Source organism: Mus caroli, unplaced genomic scaffold (genome assembly GCF_978045245.1).
Source record: "Mus caroli unplaced genomic scaffold, Mus_caroli_1 scaffold_19, whole genome shotgun sequence".
Taxonomy (NCBI): Eukaryota; Metazoa; Chordata; class Mammalia; order Rodentia; family Muridae; genus Mus; species Mus caroli.
The window spans coordinates 65,019,239-65,037,793 of NW_028227274.1; positions in this window are offsets into that span (position 1 = coordinate 65,019,239).

An 18,555-nucleotide genomic window follows, 5' to 3' on the forward strand; every position below is an offset into this window, starting at 1 on the left:
GTGCAATTGGATTGGAGCAGAAGCTGTGTTCCACTCTCCAGAAGTCTTAAGATCCTGTGGTGGGTGTTGTGGGTAGCTGGTGAGTGTCAGCCGACCCTGCGCCCCAGCTGCCCAGGTGCTTTTCTGACCGGAAGAGGGTTGTGGCCCTATGTAGGCCGGATTTCTCTCTCCCCAACCAGAGCAGTCTCAGGTCCCGCGTGATTGGACTGGAACAGAAGCTGTGTTCCGCTCACCAGCAGTCCCAAAATCCTGCGGTGGGGGTCGTGGGTAGCTGGCGGGTGTCAGGCAACCCTGTGCTCCCGCTACCCCGGCGCTGATCTGGCCGGATGAGGCCTGTGGCCCTACTCAGGCCGGTTTCTGCTTCCCTAACTAATGCAGTCTCAGGTCCCGCGCAATTGGATTGGAGCAGAAGCTGTGTTCCACTCACCAGCAGTCCCAAAATCCTGCGGCGGGGGTCGTGGGTAGCTGGCGGGTGTCAGGCAACCCTGCGCTCCCGCTACCCCAGCGCTGATCCGGCCGGATGAGGCCTGTGGCCCTACTCAGGCCGGTTTCTGCTTCCCTAACTAATGCAGTCTCAGGTCCCGCGCAATTGGATTGGAGCAGAAGCTGTGCTCCACTCACCAGAAGTCTTAAGATCCTGTGGCGGGTGTTGTGGGTAGCTGGCGAGTGTCAGCAGACCCTGCGCCCCAGCTGCCCTGGTGCTTTTCTGACCGGAAGAGGGTTGTGGCCCTATGTAGGCCGGATTTCTCTCTCCCCAACCAGAGCAGTCTCAGGTCCCGCGTGATTGGACTGGAGCAGAAGCTGTGTTCCACTCACCAGCAGTCCCAAAATCCTGCGGCGGGGGTCGTGGGTAGCTGGCGGGTGTCAGGCAACCCTGCGCTCCCGCTACCCCGGCGCTGATCCGGCGGATGAGGCCTGTGGTCCTATTCAGGCCGGTTTTCTGCTTCCCTAACTAATGCAGTCTCAGGTCCCGCGCAATTGGATTGGAGCAGAAGCTGTGTTCCACTCACCAGCAGTCCCAAAATCCTGCGGCGGGGGTCGTGGGTAGCTGGCGGGTGTCAGGCAACCCTGCGCTCCCGCTACCCTGGCGCTGATCCAGCCGGATGAGGCCTGTGGTCCTACTCAGGCCGGTTTCTGCTTCCCTAACTAATGCAGTCTCAGGTCCCGCGCAATTGGATTGGAGCAGAAGCTGTGCTCCACTCACCAGAAGTCTTAAGATCCTGTGGCGGGTGTTGTGGGTAGCTGGCGAGTGTCAGCAGACCCTGCGCCCCAGCTGCCCTGGTGCTTTTCTGACCGGAAGAGGGTTGTGGCCCTATGTAGGCCGGATTTCTCTCTCCCCAACCAGAGCAGTCTCAGGTCCCGCGTGATTGGACTGGAGCAGAAGCTGTGTTCCACTCACCAGCAGTCCCAAAATCCTGCGGCGGGGGTCGTGGGTAGCTGGCGGGTGTCAGGCAACCCTGCGCTCCCGCTACCCCGGCGCTGATCCGGCGGATGAGGCCTGTGGTCCTATTCAGGCCGGTTTTCTGCTTCCCTAACTAATGCAGTCTCAGGTCCCGCGCAATTGGATTGGAGCAGAAGCTGTGTTCCACTCACCAGCAGTCCCAAAATCCTGCGGCGGGGGTCGTGGGTAGCTGGCGGGTGTCAGGCAACCCTGCGCTCCTGCTACCCGGGCGCTGATCCGGCCGGATGTGGCCTGTGGCCCTACTCAGGCCGGTTTCTGCTTCCCTAACTAATGCAGTCTCAGGTCCCGCACAATTGGATTGGAGCTGAAGCTGTGTTCCACTCACCAGCAGTCCCAAAATCCTGCGGCGGGGGTCGTGGATAGCTGGCGGGTGTCAGGCAACCCTGCGCTCCCGCTACCCCGGCGCTGATCCGGCGGATGAGGCCTGTGGTCCTATTCAGGCCGGTTTTCTGCTTCCCTAACTAATGCAGTCTCAGGTCCCGCGCAATTGGATTGGAGCAGAAGCTGTGTTCCACTCACCAGCAGTCCCAAAATCCTGCGGCGGGGGTCGTGGGTAGCTGGCGGGTGTCAGGCAACCCTGCGCTCCTGCTACCCGGGCGCTGATCCTGCCGGATGTGGCCTGTGGCCCTACTCAGGCCGGTTTCTGCTTCCCTAACTAATGCAGTCTCAGGTCCCGCGCAATTGGATTGGAGCAGAAGCTGTGCTCCACTCACCAGAAGTCTTAAGATCCTGTGGCGGGTGTTGTGGGTAGCTGGCGAGTGTCAGCAGACCCTTCGCCCCAGCTGCCCTGGTGCTTTTCTGACCGGAAGAGGGTTGTCGATGTTTTTCAAGTATTGATCTGCTCTTACTATTTAACATCTTAGAAATGTTTACAAAAATTGACTTACAAAAATAGGGCTTTTGTTACAGCCTTTTATTACATGAGATATTTTAAAACCTGTGACTATATTTCTGTAAATAATTCCTCTTGGGTGTTTACATAGAGCTTATCATACTGGACAAAATCAAATAATTTTATCAATTTGGTCCACTATACAGAATTTCATCATGTTAACAATCTTCTAGATTAATAATTAAATAGACAATTGCCACTAATGAATTGTCACTAAGGGGAAGTGATGGCAGTGTTATATTTCTTAAATTCAGATATATTTAGAGATGTTACAAATCTTACTGAGATATTTCCTAGTGATAAAAATGATTAGTTTTAGTTCTAATAAATATACTGGTAAAGATAATTTTAGATCTTGCAGAATAACCGTTTGTCTACCTTGGTATCTTCTCATCTTGGGATTGAAAGAAAGATGAAATTTCAAGACCTGTAAGTCATATAAAGTACTCAGAAATTGCTGGTTGTTTGTGAGCCTAGAGGCTGCCTGGGGCTGAGAATAAAGAAAAACAAACCCGGGTATGCCCCGTAGTTAAAACATTCCTGGGAACAGCTTAACCTTAAAGATAAAGAGGAATGTGAGGACATAACAGGGCTATGTGAACTGTGTCAACAACTCACAGAACTCTGACTCCCTGCATGTACATTTAATTTTTCTGCTGATGTTTGAATAAGCCAATAGTGTGTCGCTATGCTGAATTCCACACCCCTAAGCCCCTTACTCCATGAAAACCCCTAGCTTCCAAGCCTCATGGCCGACATCCGTTATCTCCTGTGTGGGATGCATGTTGGTCCGGAGCTCCGTAATTAAACGACCTCATGTAATTACATCAAGATGGTCCTTCGTGATTTTTTGGGTGCACGCCAAATTGGGAATTGAGTGGGGGTTTCCCCATTAGGTTCTATCAGGATATATGTACTTAAACTCTTGTAATCTGAATCAGAGTATTTTCCTCTTCCGTCTGCTTTCTTTGCTTCTTTAAATGTAGTATTTTATTATTTTAATATTAAATCTAATACTTCAATGCTCCATCTATTTTAAAACATCCGTGAGCTCTACTTGGATTGCTAACTTCAACCATGTTTATTTTTGACGAGGTTACCCTACAACCCCACCCTCACACACACATACACAACAGAACACAAAACACACATTTAATTTACTAACATGTGCAGAACATAGTTATATCTATTTTACATTGATAAAAACACATAATTATATTATTTCCCCTTCCTCCTCTCATGATGTCACCTTGCTCCCTTTCAAATTCATGCTTCTTTTTCTTTGTCATTGTTACACACACACCACACATACACACCACACATACACACTACACTCCACCACATACCCCACAAATCACACACACACACGCACATACACACACACACACACACCACACATACACACCACACATATACAAGCACACACCACGTACATATATCACATACATATACACACATACCACACACATACACACACACCACACATACACACTACACTCCCCCACATACCCCACAAATCACACACACACCACACATACACACTACAAGCACACACCACGTACATATACCACATACATATACACACATACCACACACATACACCCACACCACACACATACACTTTCAACACACACGCACCCCACATACTGCATATGTACACACACCACACACATATACACCATACACACACACACATACTCAACATACAAACATACCCCCAACATATCCACATAAACAAACACACATTCACATACCACACAAATATGCCACACACATACACACACATAACACACACACACCACATACAGACACAAACACACACATATAGTCATATTTCTCAACTCCCCACAACCAGCTGAGTCCATTTAGTGTTGCTCTATATATAAGATTTCAGGCCTGATCAGTTAGTAGTAAGAGACCAAATTTTGGGTTCAGACACTATCTTAGAGATCCTGACTGTACTGGCTGGTTTTGTATGTCAACTTGACACAAGCTGGAGTTATCACAGAGAAAGGATCCTCCCTTGAGGAAATGCCTTCATGAGATCCGACTGTAAGGCATTTTCTCAATTAGTGATCAAGGGTGGGAGGGCTCATTGTGGGTGGTGCCATCCCTGGGCTGGCAGTCTTAGATTCTATAAGAAAGCAAGCTGAGCAAGCCAGGGGAAGCAAGCCAGTGAGTAACATCCCTCCATGGCCTCTGCATCAGCTTCTGCTTCCTGACCTGTGTGAAGTCTTGTCCTGACTTCCTTTGGTGATGAACAGCAATGTGGAAGTGTAAGCTGAATAAACCCTTTCCTCCCCAACTTGCTTCTTGGTCATGATGTTTGTGCAGGAATAGAAACCCTGACTAAGGCACTAACCTACATTTAAACTCCAGGCTGGTACCTAGCATTAGTTTCCAAGTTACCCTACCCCCAGCCCCCATAAAACTGGAGCCTTGATCCAATTCCTTGATCCAGCCTTGTTTAGGGTAACTCCAACAAGACCTGCGTTTCCAGGTTAATCTCTCCCAACAAACCCTCTCTAACACCAGACTCCAGGTAATTTCCCCCAACAAATTTGCACTTCTAGGTTACAAGCCTGCCCCTGCCCAACAACCACCAATTAAGAAGAAATCAAAAGTTAAGTTTACAGTTTGGCTCCCAGCACCAGCCAATTATGCTAAAAGCCATAGTAGCACACGGGTTAGATGCTTGCCAGGCTAGACACACTCACCCCTTGCTTGCTGCTTTCTATAAAACCTTGCCCAGATGAGTGTTTCAGGTTCTCCACCAAAACCCGTTCTGGAGGTTGGCAGTGGGCTGATCCGAGCTAGCTCTTTTGACTAGTGTGATCAGATTGGCTTCTGACTGTTTTTTCAGGACTCACGAATTCTTCCTTGATACTACATCAGTATATAACCAACTTGGGGACTAATGGGGTGGAAGACAAAGTCTCCCATTGTTGGCATTCCTTGGTTCTCTTTCTAGTGATGGGGCCGGTGAACTTCCTCCTCCTACATTAGCATGTCTGTTGGTTTGGCCCTTGTTCAGGTCTTGTTAAGGCTTTCATTGTATTGGGTTATCATGGGTGAAGCTTCCCTGTCATTTCTTGGAGATGCAATCTAGTAGCATATTCCTTGACTTCTGGCTCTTAACAATCTTTTGGTTCCCTCTTTCTTGCTGATTCCCTGAGCCTTAGGTGCAGCTCTACTGTAGATTGATCAGCCGGGTACCACACGATCACTTTTTTTTTTCTGCATTTTTATTTGTGGTGATATTATTGTTTTTGTGTTTTGTTTCTGATGAGAAAAAGAAAGCTTTTATTCAATGGCCAAATAATAGAGAACTAGGGACCTTATGTTCAGAACTCAGCCTACCTCTGCAGTTGGTTGAGAATTTAACTGTATGATATGAAAAACGAGGGAGGAGAAGGGTAATAATGGAGACAGGCATTCATGGTTTTTCTGGAAATGGTGGAGGTCTTCCATGGACTCCTGTGCCACCTCCTTTATGTCCTTTATGGCCTGATTTTTTAATGGTCTCCAGTTGCTGCAAAGAGAAGTTTCTTTGATGAAGGATGAGAGCTATACTTATCTGTGGGGTAAATATTTAGAATTCAGTTAGGAATTATGTGGGTTTAATAAGGTGGCCATAGTAAGTTCTCATTTAAGATCTATGACTTCCTAGCCAACCCTGGATAGTTAGCTAGGTTTATAGTACAAGGTATGATTTTCCTTCTGTCAAGTGGACAAGTCCACCCAGACAGCTGTTGGTTTCTGTCAAGATATGAGTGCCACTATTGTACCTTTGGTGATATCTTTGCATGCTGGTCATTGTTGTGGTTCATAGGCACTACACCTTGCCAAGAGAAGGAAGCAACCAAGTCTCTGACTTCTTTAATGAGGACAATTCACTATGTTTGTTGTTGTTGTTGTTGTGGTTGTTGTTGATGCAAGCACAGTGTTTTGGTGAAATGCAGGGGTCCCTTCTTATGACCAGGTCCTGGGTTGCCATTTCCAGAAGATTCTATCTAAAGATGGATCCAGCAATCGATGGCAGTTTTAAATGACTTAACCAAAGTGAGACTGGCAACCAGTCCGAACCAGAATCCTGTGTTGTTTTCTATTTAATCAGCATTAAGAAACTTTCTTTAATCCTTTCTTTTCATTCTTTCTAATAGTATTTGTATGTATTTATCTTTCCTAATATGATATAAGACCTTTAAAGACAGAAATTGCTTCTTTCTTCACAGTACCAACCCATCAATTTAGCTTCAAGGAAATGTATGATACTCAAGTTAAAGTTCAACTAAAAGCAAACTTTCAGAACACAGCTTTCATTTTAGTGTGTGTATGCATGTATGCACATCTAGGAGTATTTAGGTACCACCTCAAAATAGTGCCAATCTTGTTGCTGGTTGTAAGATTATAAATATGTAAATACAAATGCATGTCTGTGTGTGTCTTATTTTTTATAGATATAGGACATTTTCCCCACTGTTATACATTAATGCTGTCAGATATGAAATAAAACATTCAGTTAGTACATGATTATTTCTTTTACTCAAATTAAAATATTATTTTAATTTTCTCTTATTTTACTCTTTAAAACCTTAATTTTCCCTAGGACTCTTTAGGAAACACATTTCTTGTTTCATCTGTATTCAGGCAACTTGGTTAAACTAAACACCATTGGGAAGGCTGTATTTAGTTCAGGATTGGAATGAATGACATACAGATGGCAGATATAATAGTTTCTAGATTCTCCCGAATCTGCTTGTAAATTAATGCCCTTAGCATTTTCATTATAGACACGAGTATTATTGTTCCAGAGTCAAATTACTTGGAATCTAACCCTGGTCCTGCTCTAGCTAATGCGGTCATAGGGACATTATTGGAGCTCTCTGGGCCACTAGTGGTCTCGTCCTTGGTAGTCTGAAATATACTAGAGTTAAGAATAAAATGTTAAGATTCTGGCTCTACTAATTAGGAAGTGAAAGTTGTTTGTTCTTTAGGGTTTTTTTTTTTTTGACTCTATAGAATTGACACTACTGTGATTAAGTTTGATATGAACATATTTCATGATATTTCAGGTGTTTTTCCTTCCAATATTCCAATAATAAACAAATAAGGGCGTCATGTCTTGCCAAGTGCCTGATACGTCTGTCAGTACTGAAAATCAGTAAAGAGAGTGACAAGATTTCTTATAAACAACTTTATTTATTTAATTCTCATGTGTGTCTTAGTAGTCGTTATATTTTACTGACTATTTTTATTTCTGACCCCTTAAAAAGGAGTCACAGAAGTACAGGTTTTCAGCCTTTAAGAATCATGTATTTGAGCGATGAGGTGGGAAGTGGATATTATAGAAACACATTCCAGGCAAGCACGGGAATCTCAGAAAGCAGGGAAATCCCTGTTTAAATAGCGTAGTTAAAAAGCATACAGTTTATAGCTCTTAATCAGGAGCCATTGTCGCTAACTTCTGAGTGGATAGACACAGCAGTTAGTATTTCTCTCAGCCAAAGAACTGAGTATATAACCCTTGCAAAGACAAGTGCTTCCTTTGACTCGTCCATTGTTAGTATACAAGTTTACCCTTTCCCAAGTACTTGTCATGAACTGCCACTAATCAACTGCTGTCTTGCAATGTACTTATCAGTACACTAGCTCGTAAGTACTCAAATGCTAAGTTATTCTCAGAGAAAATAAACAGAAAGTAAGCTAAATCTAAAAAAGGAAGAATTTATCTCAATGGTCTCCTTTCACTGGTGAAGTAAAGAGTCCCAGGGGCATTCGTTGATCTTTGGCTTACACTGGAAATGTGTGATATTTGTTGTTAAAATGTGACTTTTTAAATTGTCACAGTGCTGTCGAGATTTCTGTACCAGCGCCGTTTATGATTGCTAATACTGTCAGCTGTGAATGTGATGCACAGGGAATCAACACTGATATTGTCTCCTTAGGCCATTACCCACTGTCTTAACTGATAAGCAGGTGACCCTCCGGAGAAGATAATTGTTCCATTGTTTGAGTATCTCTGAAGGTCAGGCAGAGATTCAGTCAGTGCCCATAATGCAAATGTCAAAAAGCTTAATGTATGTTTTTGTTTTTCCTGACAAGAAAGACTTTACAGCTATTTTGAAAAACAGCTAAACTGCTGTAATTCTGTTACAATTTGGAAATGAAATATTTATGATATATGCCATCGATGCTTTTCAATTATTTTTAATTTCTCAGTACAAACAATAATGGATTATGTTATTGCTTAATTAACATTGTTTGTTCCATCAAATGATATTAAATGTCATTAGGATTGTTTGAAAAACACAAACATTTCTATTCCATTTTTTTCAGATTAACAATAATTATACTTATATTATAAAAAAATTATTTGTTTATCTGGAATTAAAAAGCCAGGAGTGTAGCTGAATGGTAGGAGACCAGCTTAGCATGTGCAAAGACCTGGGTTGGATTCCTAGTAACAAACACACATTTAATAAACAATCATGTGTTTGCTTGCTATGCAGGGCAATCCTATAATGTTATCAAATCTAAAAGGAAGCCCTCGAAACTTTGACTTTCAAAGAGTAACACATATTTCAAGGCAGATCAGTCGTTACTTTTTCGATGTATTCTTGGTATAGTTAGGGACATTCGGGACCCCTTGAGCTTCCAAATGATTGGAATGGGTTTATTTGACTTCACAGCTTTTTTTTTCATGTGGTAGCCCTTGAAGAAAAGGACTTCGTGTTATTATGATGCAGTGGAGCCTCAGAAGTCTGCTAATGAAAGATGGTGTTATCCATAACCCCTTGCTGAAGTCTGGAGGGACCTCAAATTATCCTGAGACATCTCCAACTTGACATGGTCCCAAGTTAATTTGTCATCTTCCCACACCACAGGATATGGTTCTATCTATTTTTCATACTAGCGGATGTGAACAACCATCTGCAGACATGGAAATTGTGTCATATTTATTCTTCAATGTTGGTACCTTTTCTTTTCCATCTTTGTAAACAGAGCCCTAAAAACTCCACCATCATATTTCTTTTATCAAGATCTCATTTTCAACCCCACTTTGGGATAGACATCACATGGTACTACTGAAGACAAGGAGAGCTGGAACTCAGAAGTGATAAATGACATGGACATTTGTGGAGTTATTATCTACATTTAGTTCTAAAATCAGGCAGAAAATCCTCATATGTTCTGATGTGTGAGTTTAAAAAATTAGTCCATTAAATCTACAGCAGTAGAAATTTTTTCATTAAGTTTTATGGTTTGTTTAAATTGAAACAGCTGGCTATACAATAACAGCACTGAAATAAAAATCAGTGAATATTTTTAGTTTAATATAGTAGACAGTAAAATCTGGGTTTTAATCATTGGATAAATCATTAGCACATTAAATTACATTTTTACATTTTTACATTTTCTGAAAAAAGTTGTGCAAATTCAGTGCTGTGTTCTCATCAGAGACCAGTAAAGCTTCCATGAACAGACTAACAATTAACTTTATGAGCTGAATTAATTTTTTATTAATGCAAAATTAATCTTTGCAAATTAGGATTCTATGTATCCAAAGCTTTGTGAAGTACAAATGCTGATTTGCTTCATCGGACTGGAGATAGAAATGCCGCAGAGACTACGAGCACCAACATAAATATGTTTCAGTTAATGAAGCTTCGGTGATACTTGCATTTCTGTGATTTTGGAGAAGGCTAAGTATCTTTTTTTTTTTTCTTAAGTGCTATGACAAGTTTAATATATGAAAAACAGATTTGAGCTATGATGTGGTGGAAGGCTACGGAGTGTGCTCAAACCACACCTTTCAGGAATCAATGCATCTGGTTAGTGAAGAGTCCAGTCTCTTTATCGTATCCTGTCCCCATTTCACTATCTGAAACTCGAAGTTTATCATGCGATGGTTTCCTTCTAAAAAGTATATATATAATTTTACTATCTAAATTTTCACTCTGATGTGGCATACTCTGTCTAGAATCATTTTTTTTGTCTTTTTTTATTAGATATTTTCTTTATATACATTTCAAATGCTATCCTGAAAGTTCCCTATACCCTCCCCACCCTGCTTCCCTATCCACCCACTCCCACTTCTTGGCCCTGGCATTCCCCTGTACTGGGGCATATAAAGTTTGCAATACCAAGGGGGCCTTTCTTCCTAGTGATGGCCTAGTCGGCCATCTTCTGCTACATATGCAGCTAGAGACACGAGCTCTGGGGGTACTGGTTAGTTCATATTGTTGTAGAATCAAATTGTTAAAGCTTTATATAAACAATAGATGTTGGTTGTGCAGATTGGATGTGAAATGTCTGTCCTAAAAGGCTTGTGATACTATAGTTCCCATTTTGTTGGTAACTATTGCTGAGAAGTGATTGGTGTTTTATGAATTAGAGACAACCCAGGCATGCCACATGTTTCCAATCTAACCAATGGATTAATTCAATAACAGATTTATAATTTGATGCCATTATTGAGGAGGGTGGCTCTGGGGCCTGGTTGGAGGACATAACATCACTGGTGGCATGCCTTCAAAACGTATCAGATCCCTGGTCTCAGAATGCATCAGATCCCTGGTCTCAGAATGCATCAGATCCCTGGTCTCAGAATGCATCACATCCCTGGTCTCAGAATGCATCAGATCCCTAATCTCAGAATGCATCACATCCCTGGTCTCAGAATGCATCACATCCCTGGTCTCAGAATGCATCAGATCCCTGGTCTCAGAATGCATCACATCCCTGGTCTCAGAATGCATCACATCCCTGGTCTCAGAATGCATCAGATCCCTGGTCTCAGAATGCATCAGATCCCTGGTCTCAGAATGCATCAGATCCCTGGTCTCAGAATGCATCACATCCCTGGTCTCAGAATGCATCACATCCCTGGTCTCAGAATGCATCACATCCCTGGTCTCAAAATGCATCAGATCCCAGGTCTCAGAATGAATCACATCCCTGGTCTCAGAATGCATCAGATCCCTGGTCTCAGAATGCATCACATCCCTGGTCTCAGAATGCATCACATCCCTAATCTCAGAATGCATCAGATCCCTGGTCTCAGAATGCATCACATCCCTGGTCTCAGAATGCATCACATCCCTGGTCTCAGAATGCATCACATCCCTGGTCTCAGAATGCATCAGATCCCTGCTCTCAGAATGCATCACATCCCTGGTCTCAAAATGCATCAGATCCCTGGTCTCAGAATGCATCAGATCCCTGGTCTCAGAATGCATCAGATCCCTGGTCTCAGAATGCATCACATCCCTGGTCTCAAAATGCATCAGATCCCAGGTCTCAGAATGCATCAGATCCCAGGTCTCAGAATACATCAGATCCCTGGTCTCAGAATGCATCAGATCCCTGGTCTCAGAATGCATCAGATCCCTGGTCTCAGAATGCATCAGATCCCTGGTCTCAGAATGCATCAGATCCCTAGTCTCAGAATGCATCAGATCCCTGGTCTCAGAATGCATCACATCCCTGGTCTCAAAATGCATCAGATCCCTGGTCTCAGAATGCATCAGATCCCTGGTCTCAGAATGCATCAGATCCCTGGTCTCAGAATGCATCAGATCCCTGGTCTCAGAATGCATCACATCCCTGGTCTCAAAATGCATCAGATCCCAGGTCTCAGAATGCATCAGATCCCAGGTCTCAGAATGCATCAGATCCCAGGTCTCAGAATGCATCACATCCCTGGTCTCAAAATGCATCAGATCCCTGGTCTCAGAATGCATCAGATCCCTGGTCTCAGAATGCATCACATCCCTGGTCTCAGAATGCATCACATCCCTGGTCTCAGAATGCATCAGATCCCTGGTCTCAGAATGCATCACATCCCTGGTCTCAGAATGCATCAGATCCCTAGTCTCAGAATGCATCAGATCCCAGGTCTCAGAATGCATCAGATCCCTGGTCTCAGAATGAATCACATCCCAGGTCTCAGAATGCATCAGATCCCTGGCCTCAGAATGCATCACACCCCTGGTCTCTTCTTGCCTTGACATCTGCTTTCCAGCTGCCATAAGCTATCATCTCTAGTCTGCTGTGCCCTTCCACCTTGATGACCTGTCTGCTTCACCACAGGCTCCAAAACAATGAGACCATCCAACTCTGGCTGTAACCTCTGAAATCATAGGAGCCTAATGAAATCTTTCCTCCTTAAGTTGATTCTCTCTTTGTTGATTTGTTATTTGTCAGAGCAAAGTCGCATTAATGTGACTGTGAACATGACAACTAAGTCAAGGCAAAGCAGTTGGATGCTGTTTTGCTGGGGCAAACATGTGAAGGAATGTTTTTCTGAAGTGGACACAGGTAAAAAGCTAGGGCAAACTCATGGAGGAATGTTTAGCTGAAGCAGACATAGGTGAAAGGATGTTCTGCTAAAACAAGCACATGAAAGGACATGTGATGATGGATTTTTTGCTAACAACCCACATGTATTGGTTCGCCTTACATTGTGTAGTTGAGCTACATTTGTCAGGGCTCCATACAGAGAACCTCACCAAAAATACTTCTGGTGGCATGCTAAAATTTCTTGCCAATTCCCTGGACTCAGGCTGATTGTCAGAGTGATGTCAGCTGAGACAGATGCATGTGCTGAGGCAAGACATGTGCTGAGGCAAGACACATGGAAGACAGATGATATTTGGAAAGAGTATAAACAGAACACAATGGACAGTGACAGAGGCGGAGCTTGGCTTGCTTATAGAGCTAGGTGTGCTATGTTTGTGGGTCTTGTGTCTTGGCTGAGCTTCATTTCCCTGAGAGAGGCACAGCCTAGAATTTCTCCTGGCATTCCTCCTGGTCCCACTGCTGACTCAAGCCCAGCTGAGGCCTGGCTGTTCCAGCTAGGTCAGGCCACTGCTGCTGCTGGCCCAGTATTTCTGTGAAGTGTTTACAGATGAGTTGAGCTGCCACTGCTAACCTGTGAACTGAACTGCCAGTTTCCAGGCAACACAGATGGGAGTTGCTCCTTTCTAAACAGGTCTACCCCACCCCCAATCCTTTCTTTTCTACTACCCCTGCTGAGAAGTGGGCTAAAGGGAGGTTAAAGCATTTAAGAACCATCATTAAACATTGGATTTGGAAAAATTAAAGTTACAGTTATATTCATTTTTCTTGCCTAATCAAGTCTGTCTTCCTTTCTCTCTTTATTACCAGCTGAAAATGCAATGGAACATAATTGAAAGAATTGAAATTAATTATCATGCTCTGGTTAAAGCCAGTGCTTTAGAGAGTATAGTTTCCTCTTCTGTCGGTAACTAACAAATCATGTCAAATGCTTTTTTTTTTTTTTGCAACTTAAATACATTAGTTATTAAGGGGGCTCAGGAGATGGCTTAGTTCGCAAAGTGCTTGCTTCTCAAGCACGGTGACCTGAGTTTGATCCCTAAAGCCAATGATGACATCACACACTTATAATCTTAGCCCTCATGGGGCCGAGACAAGGCTGGGGACTTGCCACAGTTCAGTGAGAGACCAGGTCTCAAAAAGAAACAGTTGTGTGCTACAGATGTGATACGGGTGTTTCGTGTGGCTAAGCTTTCCACAGGCACATGTGCTCTAAACATTGACCAGTTGTGAATCTCAGTCTTAGCCGCTATTTACTGCACAAAGCTGCTTATTGGATGAGGACTCAGAGGTCTAGTAATTCATGGGTACAGATATACCTATGACGCTTGTACTATGTCTTTTTTTTTTTTTTAAAGATTTATTTATTATATGTAAGTACACTGTAGCTGTCTTCAGACACTCCAGAAGAGGGCGCCAGATCTCGTTGCGGATGGTTGTGAGCCACCATGTGGTTGCTGGGATTTGAACTCCTGACCTTCGGAAGAGCAGTCGGGTGCTCTTACCCACTGAGCCATCTCACCAGCCCGTACTATGTCTTAATAAAGTAACAGTAGTAGCTTTACCCCTAGGGCCTATGCCCTTCAAATGGATTCTTGGCAAGACATATAGTACCAGGCATGAGCTTCCTCTTGTAGAAGCAGTCTGTAAGTCCAGTCCATAGTGATTGATTACCAATGTAAAATTCATGCCTCGATCTTACCCATATGTGCATTTTTCCTGGCCAGTCTCATTATTATAGTTCACAGCTGGATAAAATTATTGATGACTTTTCTCCTCCAGCAATCAGCACAGAGCTTTCTGGTACTACAAATGCTAGCTAACAAGGAGGAAGATCCCAGGTCAGTGCTCACTTGATTTCTTTAAGTCTTGTAAGCCAAATATGTATTGTCTTTAAGCAATATGATCAAGTTATGATGGGCAATCAAGAACAATGGCAATAGACTGCATTGCTTTGGGCTATCTCAGATCCCCCAACTAATAACTCAAAGGGAGATATCCCATGCCTTATGATGGGTTTGATTTGGCAACCTTACATGGGTGTAATACCCCTCCCAGGAGCCATAGTCTTCTCATACAGGGTCTCCTGTATTCCATACTGTAGTATGTATGCAGCCAACTATGTCTTTGAACTTCTGGTTGTCCAGCTTCTACATCCTAGTGGCTGAAATTACATGCATACACTACTATGCCTAGTTTCCACAATGTTGGAGTTTGAAACCAGGGCTCTACCAATTGGACTATATATTTCTAGTCTTGAGTTAGAAAGTGTAGTTAAATTAAATTCATATTATCTGATGAATAATTAGTGATAGTTCGTTTTACTTTGAGAACTGTGTAAACCTAGAAGATGTTGTAGAAGCAAGTGAAGTGCTTTGACCCATTTACTCTGAATAGGAGTGCCAGAAATAAAAACAAGTAGTTTTGCAGCTTTGAAATAATCTAGTGCGTAGTATTCTTGTTGGAAAATGTAGATATCTCTTGTGTAGACATTCTTGGGAGAATTTTGAGAGACTGATGAATGGAATCATGCATATACTACATTTCTTTCTGATCATATGTCTATGATGACTTAATACATTGTATTCTATTTCTATAGAACGTCTTTGGCTTATAAATGAACTGTTTTCTATTATATATATAGGCACATTTTTCTGTCTTTGGAGCAACGACAACTGCTTTCTTCTTTTAATTAAAGGAAAAACAAAACCCCATGTGACCTGAGATTAGATTTCTACTTCCTTACCTCTTCTTAAGCTTTGCCTTCCCACCCAGAACAAGTTTGTTTTCAGTTGCCCATTGATGTACTTCAGGTCCTTTGAGAACTAAAACCATATCTTATCCCTTGGTAGAAACTAAAGTGTCCCCATATTTTCCATCCTTCTGATGATGCCTCTGCTTTTAAAAAAAAAGATTTATTTGTTTGTTTGTTTGTTTGTTTGTTTATGTGAGTACACGGTTGCTATCTTGAGACACACCAGAAGAAGGCATCAGATCTCATTACAGATGGTTGTGAGCCACCATGTGGTTGCTGGCAATTGAACTCAGGACCTCTGGAATGGCAGTCAGTGATCTTAACTGCTGAGCCATCTCTCCAGCTCGATGTCTCTTCTTTTAATGTTCAAAAGTAGTAGAAAGAATCTCAGACGAGTCCACTCCCTACCCCATAGTTCTGCCTGTCTCCCAAGAGGTCTGTTCCCACCCAGGACATCCCAGGGAGACACCCATGCCCCAATCCACCTGCCTGCTGGGACCCTAGCAAGCCCACCAGTAGCTCTGCCCAGACCTCCTGGAGCTCTGTTTTCCTTCTGGTCCACATCTCCACCTATAATGAAGGATCTGCACCTCACACACCAGCTCACAGCTCTGCTGCCTTTTGAAAGGACTGCTGCTATCCAGGACAACCAGTTTTTCAGAAGTTTACTACTCCCAGGGTTTACTCAGCCAGCCAACACCAGAGACATCCAGATGGCTAAAGGCAAGCACAAGAACATAATCAACAGAAGCCAGTACAATATGACACCATCAGAACCCAGCTCTCCTATTACAGCACGCCCTGAATATCCTAACATACCTAAAGAACAAGACTATGGATGTTAGATTTCATCTTATGAGGATGATAAAGACCTTTAAAGAGGATATAATTCATTTCCTTAAAGAAATACAGGAAAACACAATCAAACAAGTAGAAGCCCTTAAAGAGGAAACAAATAAATCTGTTAAAGAAATACAGGAAAATACATTCAAGTAGGCAAAGGAAATGCATAAAACCATCCAAGACTGAAAAATGGAAATAGAAGCAATAAAGAAAACACAAACTGAGGGAGCCTTGGAGATGGAAAGCCTAGGGTGAAAAATAAGAATTACAGATACAACCATCACCAAGAGAATACAAGAGATGGAAGAGAGAATTTCAGGTATTAAAGATACAGTAGAAGAAATTATTAATACATTGGTCCAAGAAAATGCCAAATGTATAAAGTTTATATCTCAAAACATCCAGGAAATTTGGGACACTGTGAAGAGACAAACCTAAGAATCATAGGAATACAAGAAGGTAAAGATTCCCAGTTCAAAGAGCTAGAAGATATCTACAACAAGATCATAGAAGAAAACTTCCCTAATCTAAAGAAAGAGATGGCTATAAATATATAAGAAGCTTACAGAACACCAAATAGACACCAAAAGGGGAAATTCTTCTATCACATAATAATTAAAACACCGAATGTACAGACTAAAGAAAGAATAAAAAGAGATGCAAGGAAAAAGGACAAGTATTATATAAAGGCATACCTATCAGAACTACACCTAACTTCTCAAAAGAGATTCTAAACGCCAGAAGAACTTGGATATGTGTTCCAGACCTCATGTGGTCCCAAATGAGACGACGGATGCCAGCCCAGACTACTATATCCAGCAAAACTTCCAATCACCACAAATGGAGAAACCAAGAAATTTCACAACAAAACCAAATTTAATCCACTCCTACAGAGGATACTAGAAGGAAAACTCCAACACAAGGAGGGTAACTACACCCAAGAAAACACAATAAATTAATCGTCTCACAGTAAACCAAAAGGAAAGAATCACACGTACCATCACCAACACAAAAATAACAGGAATTAATAATCACTGATCATTAGTATCTCTCAACATCAATGGACTCAATTCACCATTAAAAAGTCACAGGCTAACGGACTGGATATGTAAACAGGATCCATCTTTCTGCTCCACACAAGAATCACACTTCAAAAGCAAAGATAGACACTACCTCCGAGTAAAGGGCTGGAAAAAGGTTTTCCAAGTGAATGGACCCAAGAAACAAGCTGGAGTAGCCATGCTAATGCCTAATAAACTTTCAGCAAGTAATCACAAAAGATAGGGAAGGACACTTCACACTCCCTAAAGGAAAAATCCACCAAGATGATGTCTCAGTTCTGAACATCTATGCCCCCAATATAAGAACACGGAAACTTTACAAAAGTTCACATAACAGTGGTGGACTTCAATACCCTACTCTCACTGTCATTGAAACAGAAACCAAACAGAAAAACAATGAAACTAACAGACGTTATGAGCCAAATGGATCTAGCATATTTATAGAACCTTTCATCCCCAGAGAAAAGAATATGTATTTTCCTGAGGACTTCATGGAACTATCTTCAAAATTGACCATATAACCAGGCACAAAACAAGCCTCAACGGATACAAGAATATTGAAATAACCCCTTGAATCTTAACATATCATCATGGATCAAACCTGGACTTCAACAACAACAACAACGATAACAACAACAACAACAAACAGAAGTAACAGAAAGCCCACATATTCATGGGAACTGAGCAACTCTCTACTCAATGATCACTTAGCCAGGGAAGAAATAAAGAAATTAAAGGCTTTCTAGAATTCAATGGAAATGAAGGCACAACATACCCAAAATTGTGGAACACAATGAAAGCACTGCTAAGAGGAAAGTTCATAGCACAAAATGCCTTCATACAGAAATTGAAGAGAACTCACAGAAACAACTTAACAGCACACCAGGAAGCTCTATAACAAAGATAAGCAAACACACCCAAGAGGAGTAGATGACAGGAAATAGTCAAATTCAGGGCTGAAATCAATCAATTAGAAACAAAGAGAACAATACAAAGAATCAACAAAACCAAGAGGCTGTTCTTTGAGAAAATCAACAGGATAGACAAATCATTAATCAAAAAGGCACAGAGACAATATCCAAGTGAGCAAAATCATAAATGAAAAGGGAATCATAACAACAGAAAATGAGGGCATTTAAAAAATCATTAGGTCTTACTTGAATAGTCTATATTCCACAAA